The sequence below is a fragment of the Enhydra lutris genome, unplaced genomic scaffold (assembly GCF_002288905.1).
Source record: "Enhydra lutris kenyoni isolate GAN:26980312 unplaced genomic scaffold, ASM228890v2 scaffoldscaffold84, whole genome shotgun sequence".
Taxonomy (NCBI): domain Eukaryota; kingdom Metazoa; phylum Chordata; class Mammalia; order Carnivora; family Mustelidae; genus Enhydra; species Enhydra lutris.
In genome coordinates this window covers 3,729,387-3,747,873 of record NW_019154168.1, presented here as the reverse complement: position 1 = coordinate 3,747,873, position 18,487 = coordinate 3,729,387, and the positions used below count along the sequence as shown (strand labels likewise).

General features: G+C 40.4%; 1 protein-coding gene across 5 annotated transcripts in view; it reads left to right on the top strand.

Annotated features, from left to right (window-relative positions):
- The first annotated feature begins 201 nt into the window (after positions 1–201).
- The window catches only part of LOC111161326 (KIAA1551 ortholog), a 30,695-nt gene continuing 12,409 nt past the window's right edge, over positions 202–18,487 (top strand). The window contains exons 1-5 of one of the 5 annotated variants that reach the window (XM_022524921.1): positions 256–272; positions 1,784–1,877; positions 3,643–3,819; positions 6,781–6,837; positions 16,367–16,432. The gene's annotated coding sequence lies outside the window, so the exon portion shown is untranslated. Of the gene's footprint in view, positions 273–1,783; positions 1,878–3,642; positions 3,820–6,780; positions 6,838–7,655; positions 7,673–16,366; positions 16,433–18,487 lie in introns of those variants that run through there. The other 4 variants (XM_022524917.1, XM_022524919.1, XM_022524920.1 and 1 more) reach the window with 4 other exon arrangements.

Sequence of the window (18,487 nt, the reverse complement as noted above, 5' to 3'; positions counted from 1 at the left end):
ATCAGACACGTAAACGTGCCTTTGCAAATCTCGCCGCCAGACACTGGAAGGCCAGGCTGGCCACTGCCTTGCTCACACGGGTGGCGCTAGGACCCGGGCGGCACGGGCCTCACAGCTGCCGCCCACGGCTCGGGGCGGGGCCAAGCTGTGCGGGGAGCCGGGACCTTGCCGCTCGACCCGCCCCTGGAGGCGGACCGAGCTGACTTAAACTCAGGGGCCCGGGAGGCCAGAGCGTCCTCCCCGCTTGCCCGCGGTAGGTCGTTCGCCGGTCGGTAAGTGTGGGGCCGGGTAGCCCGCGGCTCCTCGCTCGCCTTCTTCCGCGCCCCGTGGGGCGCTGGGCGCCGGAAGTGTAGACGCCCGCGGGCTGGGGCCCGGCGTGTGGCGGCGGGCGCTTTTGTTCTGAGGAGGGGACGGGGTAGCGGGGTCGCGGACTCTCAGGCGGCTCCGGGCCTTGGCCCCGCAGTTCCCGCGCCCAGCCACCCGCCCCGCTCGTGGCCCTGAGGGCCGCGCGGGACTGGCGGTGGCCAGCCGCGGACGCAGAGCTCGAGCCGGAGGGCGGAGCCTCGTTGGGTGTTTTCTTTAAATTGCCTTATTCCTTGTGGTGGAGGTCGCGGGTGGAGAGAGCGAGTACTCATTTTGTTGAACTACAAGGCGGTTGTTTAGGCAGTGGGTGTGAAAAAAGCTTATGTTTGTCATTATTTCCTGTCGTCGGCGTGGAAAAAAAAAATCTGTTTTGCATTTACTGTTTCTCTAGCGTTCTTTTCCTCTCCACCTCCATTATTCTGACCCTCCCGAAACAGGATTGCTCGGCTCGTATCTCCAAGTGGCCCGCGAACGCCTCTGTACCGCCTGTGCTCTCCGTTCTCAGCAGTAGCTAGTTCTTGGAGGCATTTTTAAATGCACAAATGCATATCGCTTTTAGGTATTCTCGAGGGATGCGAAATGCCCTGAGCGAGTGTCCTTAGGGTCCCGAGTTCAGCAGCACCCTTTGGGGGAATCGTTTCAGTGAAAACATTTAATTTGTAACACTTTGATTTTTTTTAAGATTTTATTTATTTGACAGAGATCACAAGTAGGCAGAGAGGCAGAGAGCGAGGGGGAAGCAGGCTCCCAGCTGAGCAGAGAGCCGGATGCGGGGCTCCATCCCAGGACCCTGAGACCATGACCTGAGCCAAAGGCAGAGGCTTAACCCACTGAGCCACCCAGGCGCCCCTATTTGTAACATTTTGAAAAGGCCTATTTTTAAAATAGAACAGCCGGTGATGTGATTCAACTTGGGGTGCATTTGAATAGGCGGGTCACAGGGCTTGTTTGGGGATTTTTCTGTTTAATGTTGGCTGTAAACCGTATGTTTTATTCAGTGTTAACGTGCACGAATGTTAAGGTTTTACTTTTTTTTTCCTCCTGCATGGGGGAGATTCGGATTCTCTTATTTTTCTCTTACTATTCAGGAAAATTGCAAAGACAAAGTAGTTTTGTTTTAGAATGGTAGGACAGTCGTGAACCTGGAGGACCGCACATGAATTCTGAATTAAACAGTGAATGGTATTTTAGGCCACACCTAGTTTATATTTCTGTTACTTTGCACACCTAAGAAGAATTTTTGTAAACCTAGTATGTTTTTGGTGCAACCTTAAAGGAACTTTTTGCACAGCAGTGTTGTATCAAGTAAACAGATTAACATATACTTTTATTGTAACTTTGAAGTAAATTTCATATACATAAAAATATAAATCTTATATTAAATTATTATTAATTACTAAATGTTTCTTGCTCTTCCTAGGACCAAAGAAGTAAACACTGTGTGAAGGGGGAACACGTTTTCAGAGGGAAATGGGAACATACACAATAATATAAGAGTAAGATTGTCCTTACAAGTAAGTATGTTACCTCCAAGTAACCTTCTTTAATTTATCTGTTAGGGAATAAAATTGGTTAAACATTAAATGGTAGGACACAATGGATTTGATGACAAAACTTGAGGAGAAATGGTATGGTTGACAAAGCACAGAGAATTCAGTTGTTAATCTTTGCAAGATAAGGAAGAGTAGATTATGGTGAGGTGACGGGTTCAAGTCAACTCAGGTAGAGGTCTACTTAAGATTGCTCTGTTTCTTGATTCTTTAAAATTTGGTTTTATTATTTCTGGCAAGGGGTTGGGATAAGGCACCACAGAGCACAACTCTGAGAACCATTCTGTGGGATAGAAAGCTGGAGAGATCATCTCTAGGGCTTCTATTCTGTAAACACCCAAGTTGTGTCAGGAAATAATCTGTAGTGATTAAGACCATGGCCTTGCAGTCGATTGCTAAGCTTCAAACTTGGCTCTACCATTTATTATCTATACAACCTTGGGAAAATTATTTAACCTTTTGCCTTAGTTTCTCATCTGTAAAACGGGGATGACAGAGCACCTACCTCATAGCATTGTTGGGATAAGTTACATGATTTTACTCATACAACACACTTGGAATAGCTGTCAGCTATAAGTGGTAAGTGGTTAATAAATTTTAGCTATTGTTTTGTTAGAAGAAAGATATTTTATAGCCCAAGACAACATTATGCCTAATAGGGAATTCAGTCTGCTAATGTAATCTCTAAGTTGACCAACTCCAAGTCAGTTTACCAGCTTTGTGTTGATTAAATCCCTGCATTATAGACCCTGCTGTAGGTCCAGTTTTTGTAGGAAAGTACCAGACACAGCTCTAGTTTTTACCTGCAGGCTTAATTTGAAATCAGGAATGCCTCCATTAAATTCTTTATCGAGGGCAGATTTGCCCGAAAGACTTGTTTTTCCATGTTACCGTGTGATATACAGGAATCTCTTCCCGTTTAGATTATTGATGTCTGGCACAAATAGGAGTGCAGATGTTTAGGGAATTGATGTTGCTTTTTAAAAAGGTGTTTATAGGAGCGCCTGGGTGGCTCAGTCAGTTAAGCATCCGACTTCTGCTAGGGTCATAGTCTTGGGGTCCTGGGATTGAGCCCCATGTCCGGCTCTGTCCCATGCTGGGCTGGGGGAGGGGGTCCTCTGTTTTTCCTCCTTCCTCTGCCCCCTCTCCTGCATGCACCTGTGCCCTCTCTCAAGTAAATAATGAAATCTTTAAAAAGGTATTTATAAAGGTGAATTTCCAGTTTTCTGTGTGTGTGTGGAGGCCTTCTCCACCCTTCTGCCCCCCACCCCATGTAAGGCATACTCTGAAACAGACATGGAAAGCATTCAGTTTGAGATAAAGAGACGACAGTTTACCAACTCTGCAAGTTAAAATTTACTTTGTAATAAGCCTTGTAAAGAAAGAAGTAATCTTGCGGACTTTGAGGAATTCTAAATGGTTTGTTGGGAGGCAGCATTGTAGTGTATATATTCTTGGGATCTTAAGTGTGCTTATAAATTGAAGGGCAATGTTAGAGGCTGGCCTGTTGAGGTAAATGTCTCAAGTGAGACATTTGCTCATAATTGTAATGACTGCAAAGATTTAATGACAATAACTAAGATTCTCTTGAGATGTATTAAATTACAAGACTTCTTTGTAAGTAAAATCTTTATTCTTAAAGTTGCAAAATGTTACATGAAATATTGTGCACCTTAGGTTTTAAGAAACAAAGAAATCATAAGCAAATTATTTTTTTAAATTCCAAAAGGTAATTTATTGGATCACATCATTAGAAGTTCAAGTAGCTCCATCTTCAGCTGGATCTAGCATGTGAATCTAAGGAAAGAAAATTTTTAGGCTTTAGAGAGACATTCCTGTCTTTGAGCTCTGCTGTCTTCAGCATTGACTTCATTCTCCCTTCATTGAGTGGCTGCAGCATATCCAGGTATATACCCAAATAGCTTCGTCTTGGACATGCCTTGTGTATGATTGCTTTACCAGAAGTCTATAATTAATTTCATTGGCTTTCATTGGGTCATGTGCCTGTCTGTGCTGATAACAGGGAAATGCTGTGTTTAGTTCTTTACAGTTCGGGGGTAGAATTCATACATACTCATTAATTCATTTTGTCCGTTTACAGAGTACAGTGATTTTCGGTATATTCACATGGTTTGCAACCATCACTGCAGTCATTTTAGAACAATTTCTTGATACCAACCCCCCCACCCCAAACAGTTTCCATGTTCAGTAATGGTGTCAGCTCATGATGATGAGGCTGTAAAGCAACCAAAAGAGTTTCTTAGGCATCTTTGGGACTGCAATCTGGGACACACAGATTTGACTGAAATCCAAAGTGTACTCCCAACGAGTGGGGAGTGCAGGGTTATAGAGGCAGAAACCACAAGGGTACGTAACTTGTTTTGAAGAATAATGATTGGTGGTACCAGAGTTTAAACTAACTAGAATACATGATTGACTGGCTAATGGGCATTAACATTCTCTCTGTTTCACTCCAAAGTAAGAGGATGTGTTGCAGGAGGGTGGTCTAGTTCCAGTTGACAAAAGTCAAAAGTTCATGGTGTTCCAAAAATTGAAATAAGACAAGCACTGGCCCTATTTCCTCAATATCCTTCTGACTCTATTTGGAGTGACTGTTAGTAATGCTTACTCTGTTTCGGAATGTCGTTTCACAAATCCCTCCCTCCTCCACCCCCAACCCACCCCAACCCAAGTATTCCCAGGCAACTGTTAATCTAGTTTCTGTCTCTAGGTTTGTGTGTTCTGCACATTTCTTATAGATGAATTAATAATACATGATCTTTTGTGACTTTCTCTCACCTCACGTGTTGTTTTCAAGGTTTATCCATGTTGAATCATGTATATACTTCACTGCTTTTTATTGCCAAGTAATAGTCCATTGTATGGGTATGCCGCATTTTGTTTATCCTTTCATCAGGTAACAGATACTTGGCTACTGTAAATAATGCTGCTGTGAGCATTCATGTACAAATGTTTGTGTAGACATACATTTTTAATTCTCTTGGATATATACATAGGAGCAGAATTGCTCCATCATATGATAACTATTTGATCTTTTAAGAAACAACCAGGGGCACCTGGGTGGCTCAGGGGGTTGAGCCTCTGCCTTTGGCTCAGGTCATGATCCCAGGGTCCTGGGATCGAGTCCCACATCGGGCTCTCTGCTTGGCAGGGAGACTGCTTCCTCCTCTCTCTCTGTCTGCCTCTCTGCCTACTTGTGATTTCTGTCAAATAAATAAATAATCTTTAAAAATTAAAAAAAATAATAATAAAAAAAAAAAGAAAACCAGAGTGGGGAGCCTGCGTGGCTCCATCTTTAAGCATCTGCCTTTGGCTCAGGTCGTGGGAACGAGTCCCACATCGGCTCTCTACTCAGCAGGAAGCCTACTTCTCCTCCCACTCCCCCTGCTTGTGTCTCCGTCAAATAAATAAATAAAATCTTAAAAAAGAAAGAAAGAAAGAAACTGCCAGAGTGCTCTTCATAGTAGTGGAAGCATTTATATTCTCAACAGCAATGCATAAGAGTTCCAGTGTGTCCACATCCATGGCAAGCACTTTTTGTGGTATGGCACTGTTTTTTTTTTTTTTTTTTTTTAAAGATTTTATTTACTTATTTGTCAGAGAGAGAGAGAGAGGGAGAGTGAGCACAAGCAGATAGAGTGGCAGGCAGAGGCAGAGGGAGAAGCAGGCTCCCTGCTGAGCAAGGAGCCCGATGTGGGACTCTATCCCAGGATGCTGGGATCATGACCTGAGCTGAAGGCAGCGGCTTAAACCACTGAGCCACACAGGCGTCCCTATGGCACTGTTTTTGATTGATGGTTTATGATGTTGAACATCTTTTTATGATCTATTTAGATCTTTGGAAAAATTGTTCAGAATCTTTGTTGACTTTGAATTTGAGTTGTCTTTGTATTGTTGAGTTGTGAGAGTTCTTTACTGAATTCTGTTCCACTGATCATTGTCTATCCTGTTTGATAGATAGCACATGGTTTTGTTACTGTAGTTTTGTAATAAGTTTTGAAGTTGGGAAGTGTGAGGGGCACCTGGGTAGCTCAGTACTTTAAGCCTCTGCCTTGGGCTCAGGTCATGATCCTTAGGGTCCTGCGATTGAGCCCCACATCAGGCTCTCTGCTCAGCCGGGAGCCTGCTTCCCCCTCTCTCTCTTTCTGCCTGCCATTCTGCCTACTTATGATCTCTGTCTGTCAAATAAAATCTTCAAAAAAATTTAAAAAATATATGAAATTGGGAAGTGTGAATCCTCCAAATTTACTCTTTTCAAAATAAATTTTAGGATCACGTTCTCAACTTCTGAAAAGACATCTGGGATTTTGGTAAGGTTTGCACTGAATCTGTAGATGAGTTTGGGGAGTATTACCACCTTAACATTATTAGATCCTTTAATTCATTGAATGTGGGATGTTTTCCATTTTTTTTAGGTCTTTAATTTCTTTTTTCTTTTTTTTTAATAAAACTTTTTTTTTTTAGTAATTTTATATCGAACATGGGGCTCAAACTCACAACCCTGTGATAGAGGTGTATGCTCTTCCTGCTGTGCCAGCCAAGTGCCCCAAGTATTTTGTTTGTTTTATCTAGGGTTTTGTTTTGTTTTTTTCCTCAGAATTATGACACCTTGGGGTGTCTGGGTGGCTCAGTTGTTGGGCATCTGCCTTTGGCCCGGGTCATGATCCCCAGGGTCCTGGGATTGAGCCCCACATAAGGCTCCCTGCTCAGTAGGAAGCCTGCTTCTCCCTCTCCCACTCCCCCTGTGTGTTCCCTCTCTTGCTGTGTCTCTCTCTGTCAAATAATAAAAGAATTATGACACCTTTTTTTTTCTTTCTTTTTAAATAAACTCCACACCCAACATCAGGCTCAAACTTACACTCCAAGATGAAGAGTTTCATGCTCTACTGACCCAGCTAACCAGGTGCCCGTGGTCTTTAATTTCTTGCACCAATGTTTTACAGAATATAAATGTTTCATTTTTGTTAAATTTATTCCAAAGTGTATTTGGTTCTTTTTAGTGATGTAATGGATTGTTTACAAGAGTTAAGTGTTGTTTAGTTTAGAAATACATTTGGGTTTTGTATATCGAGCTTGTACCAGGCAACCTAGTTAAATTAGTTTATTACTTCGTTAGTTTTTTAGTGGATTCCTTACAGTTTTCTACATACAATATGATGTCATCTGCAATTAGAGATTTTTTTTTAATTATTTTTAAAAGATTTTATTTATTTATTTGACACAGATCACAGGTAGGCAGAGAGGCAGGCAAGATAGAGGAGGAAGCAGGCTCCCTGCTGAGCAGAGAGCCCAAAGCGGGACTCGATCCAGGACCCCGAGACCATGACCCGAGACGAAGACAGAGGCTTAACCCACTGAGCCACCCAGGCGCCCTGCAATTTTACTTATTCATTTCCAATCAGATATCTCTCTCTCTTTCTTTCTTTCTTTTTGTATAACTGCCTTGGTTTTTTGCTTAACCCTCTAGTACAATACTGAACAGAAGTAGCAAGAATAGACATCTCTGTTTTGTTCCTGATCTCTTAGGGGGTAAGCATTCAGTCTTTGTTCGTTATGAAGTAAGCTATGGGTTTTTTGTAGATACCTTTCATCAGATCAAAGAAATTCCCTTCTGTTTCTAGTTTGAGTGTTTTTATCATGGACATGTGTTAGATTTGAATGTGCATTTAATTTCTGCCCTATTAGATCCTTCTGCATCTGCTGAGATGATCGTGTGGTTTTTGTTCTTCATTTTATTGGTATGTTATATAACGTTGATTTTTTTTTTTTTTTAAATGTTGAACCAATTTTGCATTTCAGGGACAAGTTCCACTTGGTTATGGCATATAATTATTTTTATATGCTACAGTATTTGGTTGCTGGTACTTTGTGGGGATGTTTTTGCATCTGTATTCATAAGAAATCGGTGTGCAATTTCATTGTGATCTCTTTTCTGGTTTTGCTATTAGGGAATATTAGCCTCATAGCATTAACTTGGAAAGTATTCCCTCCTCTTTTGCGTTTTAGAAAAGTTTATAGAATTGGTTTCTAATATTTAAATTTTTTATATGATTCACCAGAAAGCTATCTGGAACTAAGCATTTCTTTTTGGGTAATTTTCTGGTTACTAATTCAATCTCTTGATAGGTCTGTTTAGATTTCTTGTATCTTCTGGAGTCAGTTTTGGTCAGTGTGTCTTTTGGGGTCTTTTGGGATTGTGCACTCAATTCCACTCTGTGGGGGAAGGTTCCTCCCACATCAACAACAAGCAGTTCTCTGGAGATATGATGTGGGTATTCTGCAAGTCAACACATTTCTGATACTATATACCTGGAAGTAGCATCAGATTCTGTAGGTTGAGGGCTCTGTCCCACAAGACTGTCCTCACCCCCATGTAAGATACCAGTTGCAAGCCCAGGTTGTCCCTTGTGCTTCTGACCAACAGGCTACATATTGTAGGTTTTTCTCTGACCCTCCTTGGACTTCACATATTGGTCACAAGTCCAGATTGTTTGTTACCTGTACTTCCAGCTAGCTGGCTGTGTAGATCACAGGTTTCCACAAACCCTTCCCTGGAGTCTGTTAATTTGCTAGAGAGGCTCACAGAACTCAATCATTTTACTTACTAGGTAACTGGTTTATTGCAAAGGATTTTAAAGGATACAAATCAGTGGTCATAGAAGAAATGCATAGGGTGAGGTATGTGGGAAGGAGAGTGGAACTTTTGTCTCCTCTGAGCATGCCACTCTCCCCAAATCTTCATGTGTTCACAAATGTAGAAGCCCTCAGAATCCTGTCTTTTGGGTTTTTATAGAGGCTTCATTACATAGTCATGATTGATTAAAAACATTGGCCATTGATTCAGCCTCCCATCTCCTTCCTCTCTGGAGGTGGGAGAGGGTGGGACTGAAAGTTCCAACCCCTTAAGCAGGGGGCTGGTTCTCTTGGCCAACAGCCCACCTCTTTTGGTGCATTCTGAAAATTTTCCGTATTAACATAACAAAAGGCACCTTCCTTCATCACATAACTTTGGAAAACCTGAGGATTTTAGGAACTCTGGCAGAAATGGGGACAAAGATCAAATACATATTTCTTACTATAAATCACAATATATGATTTTTATCCAAATTATCAAATACATTGGCATACAGTTGCTCGTAGTATTCTCTTTATGTTCAGTGAAGTGTTGATAGTAATGTTTCTATTTCCTGATTTTAGAAATTTGAGACTTTTTGGTCAGTTCAGCTAAAAGTTTATCCATTTTGGTGATCTTCTCAAAGACCCAAGTTTTGGTTTTGTTCGTTTTCTCTATTTTGTATTCTCATGGCTAAAGTTTATGACAGCAAAATACAATATATGACCAACAGAGAGAAGAGAGAGAAGGCACAGGCAAAGTTCATGGAGGTGAGATGCATGTTTCCAGGTTCTTCTTCGATGAGTACTGCATGCGTATGCCATCTCTGCAGCTGCAGATGGCAGGGACAGATGGTCTCCAGAAGCATTTATGTACATTAGAAATTCTTTAGAACCCCAGAGAGTATTTGTTTATGTAGGTTATATCAAATCTGCTTTTGCTTCAGTTTTTTTCCATGTACTGTTTTAGATGAAGTAGTTGAGGGTGTTTATTGGATGTATGAAGTAGATCAGTGCTTCATTACAGTGCTGAAGGATCACTGCCACAGCTTCTATTGGTTTTTACATTTTCCTTCCATGTGACCATGTTACTGGACAAAGTGTTGTGGCTAGGGTGGCTTAGAGCATAGTATAGATCAGTTCATAATTGAGTGATTGTCATGCCATCTCACCTACAAAACTTGCATAGGTCCCCTATGCTGGTTGGAGAAGGAAGACAGTAGACCTAGGGGATCAGGGTTGGGGAAGAAGGCAGAAACTTGTAATCTGATTTACCCCAGGCTGTTGCTACCTACCACCCTCAGTCAACATACCGCTGGCTAATTGAAGATTGTAATCTGAGGACTCTTACCAACTCTCAGCCCCTGCTGATTTGGAGAGTGAATGTCTTTGGGAGTGTGTCCTTTGGGTCAAGGCTTCTATACCTTGTCCTTCTAGTCATGATTTCCATTGGTTTCCTGATCAGTGAAAGCGGAGTTCTCCTGTATGTATTTTCTGGACTAGAGTTATAGGCTCTGGCTTTAAGTGGATATGTTATCCCCTGCCTGACCCTTCTAACAAAGTAGATTGTGTCCCACAGGTCTCTTCTGGTACTTTAGGTCCCCTTGCATCATTAATCTCAACCTTCAGTCCTCTGAAATCTAGATCTTAACTCCATGCCAATAAAATGCCTCTGTTACAACAAAGTTCTTGTGACCCTCTAAACTAAACCTGGGACAACCAAAGTGGATGGTAGAATGTGGCTTATAATGACAGAGATAACTAACACTGTGTAAAAATTCTCAGATTTTCTTCGGGGCAATTCAGCCTGCTTTTATGGCTCCTATTTAGTTTTGTTCAAAAAGTTTATCCACCTCAAGAGCCACAGAATTGGCTCACTCCTATTATAATAGCAGTATTTAAACTCCTAATAAGTACACTTTGTACCCCAGCAGCATGTTGCATCTTAGGTAGCTTATACTTGCCTGGCAAACTACTTGTGTACTTGAGACCCTTGTCAGGGATTTCTAGATACTTGAAACCACTACCCCCTAACGAGTCCTTTTTCCTTCCTTACCTGGAACAGTCTGCTAGGCAGAACTCCAAGGAAGGGTAACTGACTTTCTCATGTGTGCTCTGGGATCTTTAATTCCCACTCTAGGGTATAGTACAACTATAAAGGTAGTCTGAAATTTGTCTCTGACCTCTGCTTTAGAGACCCAGTAAAGTAGCATAAACTTCCTAGCCGGAATGACAGATGGATTGCTCTGAACTTCCACTGGCCAGTTAGGATGCGATATATGTGATTCCCAACACCCTGTGCTGTCCTTTAATCAGTCAGCAAAGGTAGAGTAGTTTATTTCCTCCTCCCTTGTTCTTCCAGGGAGAAAGCCATGTAGCTGTCATTGGTGAACCTTGGTGATGATACCTGGGACGTACTTTGCTGACTTGGCTCTGTGTGGAGGCCTGACCTCCACAAAACACCTGATCATCCTGCTAGGGATCAGGGTCAAGTCAGTCTTTTCCATTGTTGCCTAAGAGAAAAGTACAGTTAATTAAGGTATTTGACCAACTGTCCTGTGCTTCTGAGTAAAATTTGTAGCTGGACACATGAAAGGTAGAGAAGGTAGAGATGTAGGGGGAGAGGGCAGCTTCACCATGGTACTCTGATTACCTTTGTCTTCTGATGGGCCGAATAGGCAAAGCCTAATCTCTGTCTGAATACCTTGGCAGGACACCCAGCATGTCCTCCTGGAACAAAGGTTGATAAGAACCCTTGGGGAAAACGACCATGAGGATGTTTTTTTGTTTGTTTGTTTCTTTCTTTCTACTGCCCTGGTGTCCATTGAGCACAGTTTACCACCTCCCTTACCCTTGAGATATAGCTGCAGGCTATAAAATGATTACGCTTGAGTTGGCTTCTCAGCACCCTGTGTTCTTAGCCATGTTGGTATCATCCTCCAGGAATAGGGACACTGATGTTGGTTTGTTTGTGTAAGTAATAAATTGCATATGAAATTATAGTCTTGTCTCCTTTCTGTCTCTGGCAGCGTGGAGACCTCACAGCTGTGATAGTGGGACTTCCAGCCCTGCCAGCCATGACACTACTGTGTGGCATCGTATCTTAAAAGCATTCAGCACAGTTCTCAATTCTCAATGTTAACTGTTACTTATAGAGTTGTATTATAAATAACACAAAACTTGGAATATTCTTGAAAACTTAATTCAAGGATTGATAGCCTAATTTCTCCCGTGACTAAGGTTACAAGCAGCCAAAGGTAGAATAGGTTGAGTAAATATGATACTTTGGCATTCCTGAGAAGTGTTGGTATTTGTGGCTTTGTTGATATTATAGAAGTATTGGTAGCTTTTTCTTTTTCTTTTTTTTTTTTTTTTTTAAAGATTTTATTTTTTATTTACTTGACAGAGAGAGATCACAAGTAGGCAGAGAAGCAGGCAGAGAGAGAGAGAGAGAGAAGGAAGCAGGCTCCCTGCCGAGCAGAGAGCCCGATGCGGGACTCGATCCCAGGACCCTGAGATCATGACCTGAGCCGAAGGCAGCGGCTTAAACCACTGAGCCACCCAGGCGCCCCTTGGTAGCTTTTTCTAGTGCAGATTGGTTTTTTTCAATGAAAAATACTGGCCTTCCTCAATTTAACCACATCAGTGGACACTCCCAAATAAACTTTGGTATAGAACACATTAGAAGTGGAACTTAAAAAGCGATAAGGGAGAGTTCCAATTTAAAATACCAGAATAGTTGTTTATTTTTGCTTTTTTGTTTGTTTGTTTAGATAGGAGAAAAGTATATTTCTTAAGTTTCTATATTTTTGAAGTACTAAAAGGCTAGCAAATGAAATCATGTGATAATTATGGTTGACATAGATCTGAAGGGAGGGGTGGGAATTTTTTCCCCATCCAGAAGTTTAAATAGGGACTTCTTTTTAACTTGATGTTCAGCACTTATAGATAATGTTTATTCATTTGACATTTATTGAAGCCCACTGGACATTGTCTAGATTTGCATCTTTTGTGTTGCTCTAAGACAGTCTTTTTTTATGCCTATCATCTTGGTTATTAATAGCATTGTCTTTCACTTTAGTAATGTTCCAGTTTGATAAATTAACAGTCACCCTGTATATGAAACAGTTCTTGATGTGGCTTAGTTTGTCCTATTCTTTCTTACTATTTCATCTGACCTATAGTAGGCCTGGCCATGGCAAACCATAATATGACAGTTCTTTTCATAAGAGTTTTGTTCGTAGGTATGTGTGCTTATGTGTTTCTGTAAGATAGATACTATGATTATTCCTCCAAGCTGTGATTTTTAGATTATTTTTTGCTTTATAAATTTCTGTAATAAGGCTAAATTACAAATAAAATAAGCTGCTGGGTTGACAATTTTTCATTTAAACTACAATCTTTGCATTAAATGGATATAGAATACTTTAAAATGAAAAGACAATTCACAAATCTTTTCTTACTTTGGTGAGGGCTTTATGAAATTTTTATATGAAAATCACATACATTGTTAACATACAGTCTCTTATAGCTGTTTGATTAATTTTTTCCCTGCTTCACAAGTTAATTTTGCATTTCATAGCTTACTATTAACAGCTTCTTATACTTTGAATTTTTAGTGACTTGCTTTCTTCCAGTTTCTCACAGGATGTAACAGTGATAGTATCAGAAAATTTAAAGCCCCAGACTATGCATTTCATAGCTTACTATTCACAACTTCTTATACTTTGAATTTTTAGTGGCTTGCTTTCTGCCAGTTTTCTCACAGTATGTAATAGTGATAGTATCAGAAAATTTAAAGCCATAGACTGTCTAACCTAAAGGTAGTTTGTCTAGGGACGCCTGGGTGGCTCAGTCAGTTACATGGCTGACTCTTGATTTTTGGCTCCGGTCATGATCTCAGGGTCTTGGAATGGAGCCTGTGTTGCTCAGTAGGGAGTCTGCCTAAGGACTCTTCTCCCTCTGCCCCTCCCTCTCCATGTGTGCTCACACTCTTTCTCTCCAATAAATAAATCTTAAAAAAAAAAGGGGGGGGGGGGAGAAAAACTTTGTCTATTTCTAGGATGTAAAAAAGGTTTTTTTAGCTAAAACTTTTAAAATTGTTTTTATGATGACACACAAACCTCACAGATCTTCTCTTCAGGGTAGGAGTGTGTGTATTGACTCTGACTTCCTCAGTTTGGGTTATGGCACTTTTATCATTGTCAGCATACAAGGACTTCTGGCCTCCCAGGGAAGGCCAAACATCTTACCAGCATCAACATATTGGTATTACCTATTCTTCAGACTGCAAAACCTACCAGATGCGGGGGGGGGGGGGATTAGTAGAGCCAGACTTTGTGCTAACTGTATCAAGAGTCATTATTCAGGGTTTGCTAATTTACTTACAGCTAGTAATAGCAAGGATGTTCCTAGAATTTCCCACAGTTGAATATAAAATTCCAGTGTTTTGGTGGCTTGATGACATCTCCCATTACGGGCGGTCTGCTGATCTTTCACCACTGGACAAAAGTACTTGAACTGTTGTTGCCAAAGTGGGGAGAGCCTTAAACTTAGAAGGCAACCAATGGACAATTATTTACTAACCCACAACTTAAGATACTCAATTTGTTTTAATCCCTATTAGAAACAAATACAGGCGTGTATAATATGTTCTGTACTTCTCTTTCTTCATTGATTTTTCTGCCAGTTCTATTCATTATTGAAAATATGGAATTGGAATTTTCAACTCTTGGTGAATTGCCTTTTTCTCCCTTGTTCGTGTTTTTGCCTTTTTTTTTTTTAATTTGAATGCTCTTTTAGGTGTTTTTAATTGTTTTATCTTTTTGTTAGATTGACCCTTTATGGTTGCAGAATACTTCTTATTTCTAGTAAGATTTGTTTATTTTGTCTGATAATTAGCATAGACCTTCCATAGTTCTCTTAGCTGCTGTGTTTGCATGATATGATGCCTTCTTTATTCTTTTACTTTCATTCTGTTTGTATCTTTGGATCTAAAGTGTGTCTGTTAGAGAAAGCATTTTAGTTAGATAGGTTTTGTTTTTGTTTTTTTTTTTTAATCTAGTCTGATATTCTCTGTCTTTCGGATTATTTAATCCATTCACATTTAATGTTATGGATATAGTGGGATTTATATCTGCTATTTATACTTTTGTTTTCTAGGTCTTGTTTTCTAGTGTACATTTTAATATTCTAAATGTTTTTTTCCCCCACTGTATATTTTGTGGAAGCACTAATTACTTTTTTTGTAAACCACCTGAAAATCTTTCTTATTGTATTTTTCTGTATTTTGTATATGTTATATATTTTTTTATTTTATTTTTTCAGTGTTCTAAGATTCATTGTTTATGCACCACACCCAGTGCTCCATGCAATACGTGCCCTCCTTAATACCCACCACCAGGCTAACCCATCCCTCACCTTCCAAAACCCTCATTTTGTTTCTGAGTCCATAGTCTATCATGCTTTGTCTCCCCCTCCGATTTACCCCAATTCACTTTTTCTTTCTTTCTCCTAATGTCCTCTGTGTTACTCCTTATGCTCCACAAGTAAGTGAAACCATATCATAATTGACTTTTTCTGCTTGACTTGTTTCACTCAGTTTAATCTCCTCCAGTCCCAACCGTGTTGGTAAAAAAGTTGGGTATTCATCCTTTCTGATGGAGGCATAATATTCCATCTTATATATGAACCATATCTTCTTTATCCACTCATCTGTTGAAGGGCATCTTGACTCTTTCTATAGTTTGGCGATTGTGGCCATTGCTGCTATGAACATTGGGGTACTTTGGCCCTTCTTTTCACTACATCTGTATCTTTGTGATAAATACCTAGTAGTGCAATTGCAGGGTCATAGGGTAGCTCTAAATCATTTTTATCTATACCTTTAAAGGTATTAAGCATTTAAAATCTAGCTTATTATGCTTGTGAATTTTTTTAAGATTTTTTTTTTAATTTATTTGAGAGAAAGAGAATGAGAGAGAGCATGAGAGGAGAAAGGTCAGCAGGAGAAGCAGACTCCCCACTGAGCAGGGATCCTGATGTGGGACTCGATCCCAGTACTCCAGGATTATGACTGAGCCAAAGGCAGTTGCTTAACCAGCTGAACCACCCAGGTGCCCTATGCTTGTGGTTTTAAATCAAACTAAAAGATTGTTACTAGTATGGAGGTAGAGAGGTGAAGAATATGGGGCCCAGTGAGGTCGATCTCTTGTTTTTGAATTCTGAATCCTAGAATATGTGTGTACCTGTGTGGAAGCCCTAATCCTGGAAAGACAGGTTGATAACTAGGAATAAAGGGAAGGGGAGTAGGATTTTATTTATTTTTATTTTTTAATTTTATTTATTAGAGAGCATGAGCAGGGAGAAGGAGCAGAGGGAGAAGCAGACTCCCTGCTGAGCAGGGAGCCTTATGTGGGGCTCAGTCCCAGGACCCCGAGATCATGACCTGAGCCAGAGGCAGACACTTAACCCACTGAGCCACCCACATGCCCTGGGATTAGGATTTTAAATGTGGAGATTCTGTATGAAGGTCAGCTTTGTTGTCAGAGATGCATGTTACATTTATATTGGTGGGCTTCATAGATTTGATGATGGGAGAACAGCAGATGATGCTATTTTTTCTCTGAAATATAAGCAGCTGAGTTAGGGCAGGGAAACGTGTGTGGGTTGGAATAGCTGGGGACCTGAGAGGAGAAGTCTTAGAGAATAGGGAAATTCAATAAAACGAAGTAGAATTGTTGAGCAGTGTTAAGTTTGATGTTTGTGTTCCTGAAATAAAAACAGTCTGCTGACTTGTGTGACTTTTATTTTTCCCCTAGAAAACTTCAGCTGCTCCTGTGCAGAGAAGGAGATTCTTAAAATCAGCCATACTTGGGGTTTGTCAGGTGAGTGCCATGGCTGTCACAGGTGAAGGGTGATGGAGTGGGGTGGTGATTTTGTCCAATAATTCATTTTTTCAAGAGAAATTAAGATGATAGATAGCTCATGTAAATCTTGTCTCTGGTAATCTCCATTACATTATATTCTCAGAAGGCTTAATACTGGGTATCCAAAAGTAGAGACTTCAAGTTACTCAAAAAGGTCATTTGTCTTCCTACCCATAGGCTCTATATTGGTCCTCCAGGGTTGCCCTAATGTAACAGACTGGGTGGCTTAAACAACAAATTTGTTTCTCTCAGTTTTAGTCTGGAAGTCCAAGATCAAGGTGTTTGGTTTCTCCTGAGGCCTCTCAGCTTGTAGTCAGCCTCCTCTGTGTGACCTCACATGGTCTTTCCTCTGTGTGTCTATGCCTGATGTCTCTCTTAAAAGGACATCAGTCCTATTGGATTAGGGCTCTAGCCTTATTGCCTCGCCTTACTTAAATGTAATGACCTGCCTGAAGGGCCTGTCTCCAAATATAGTCACATTGAGGGTTAGGGCTTTAGCATAATGAATTTGTGGTGGAACGACACAATTCACTTCATAACTGGCCTCCCACTGCAAGTATGAATAAGAACTAAGGGGAATGTGTTAGGCATCATTAACTCCAGTGTAAGTGCCACTTTCCATTAATGCATCTGCTTGATCAGGTCAGTTGTATTATTATTTCTGTTTTAAGTAAACTGCCCCTGATTCCAGCTCATGACCCTTAGATCAAGAGTCTAATGCAATGCTGACTGAAGCAGCCCGGTGTCCCCAGTCAGTTGTTGTATTCTAACTTTCTTGTGAGAAGGCACGTGAGGAATATGCGGATCTGTTTTTTCTTCTTCTTTAAGTTTATTAGCCAGCATAATAATAATTACATCATTACTTTCAGATGTAGAGTCGGTTATTCCTCAGTTAATATATAACACCCAATGTTTATCACATCACATGCCCTCCTTAATGCCCATCACGTAGTTAACCCTATTCCCCCACCCTCCTCCTCTCCAGCAACCCTCAGTTTGCTTCCTAGAGTTAAGAGCCTCTCATGATTTATCTCCCTCTGATTTCTTCTCATTCAGTTTTTTTTTTGTTGTTTTTTTTTTAAAGATTTTTTTTTTTATTTTATTTATTTGACAGAGAGAGATCACGAGTAGACAGAGAGGCAGGCAGAGAGAGAGAGGGAAGCATGCTCCCTGCTGAGCAGAGAGCCCGATGCGGGACTCGATCCCAGGACCCTGAGATCATGACCTGAGCCGAAGGCAGCAGCTTAACCCACTGAGCCACCCAGGCGCCCACTTCTCATTCAGTTTTTCTGGGATCTGTTTTTAATCCAGAAGCATATATGCCTTCTTCAGTTTTTGTTTTGCTTCTTAATGAGAATACTCCGATGCATAAATTAATATATCTCAAAGATCTGTAGATTGTTTTGGGTTTTCTACATAACCTCTGCATAGTAGTTTTTATGTTTTCCTTCCTGATTCTTAAACTTTTTGAGGATCTCCAGTACAGTGATGAATAGAAAGGGAAATAGTGATGTATTGGTTTTGTTGTCAGTCTAAATTTTGAAAGCTACCATGTATCAAATTTAAGGAAGTTTCTGTTGTTGGTTTGATACAGTTTTCTTCAAATGAATGAATGTTGAATTAAAAGTTCTTGCATGTGTTGAAATGAACTTGGAATTTTAAAAATTATTGTCGTTATTACTTTAATTTTCAAATGACATCTTGTATTTCTGAAATAATCCCAATTTGATATGATAGGTTATTGTTTTCATATGTCACCCTTTTTGGTTTGCTAACATTTTATTTAGGATTTTCGCATTTGTGTTTCTGAGAGAGATTGGCTTCTTAATTTTCCTTTTCATCTTTTGGATGATAGCGTCAGTGAATGAGCTCTGAAGTGTTCTCTCCTTTATCCTTTGTTATTTTGAATTATTTCTTTCATAAATGATTGTTAGAATACTCCAAAGCCATATGGGTCTGGCATTTTCTTTGAAAAGATACTTAATTAGTGGTATTTTTCCTGGCTAGGTGTAT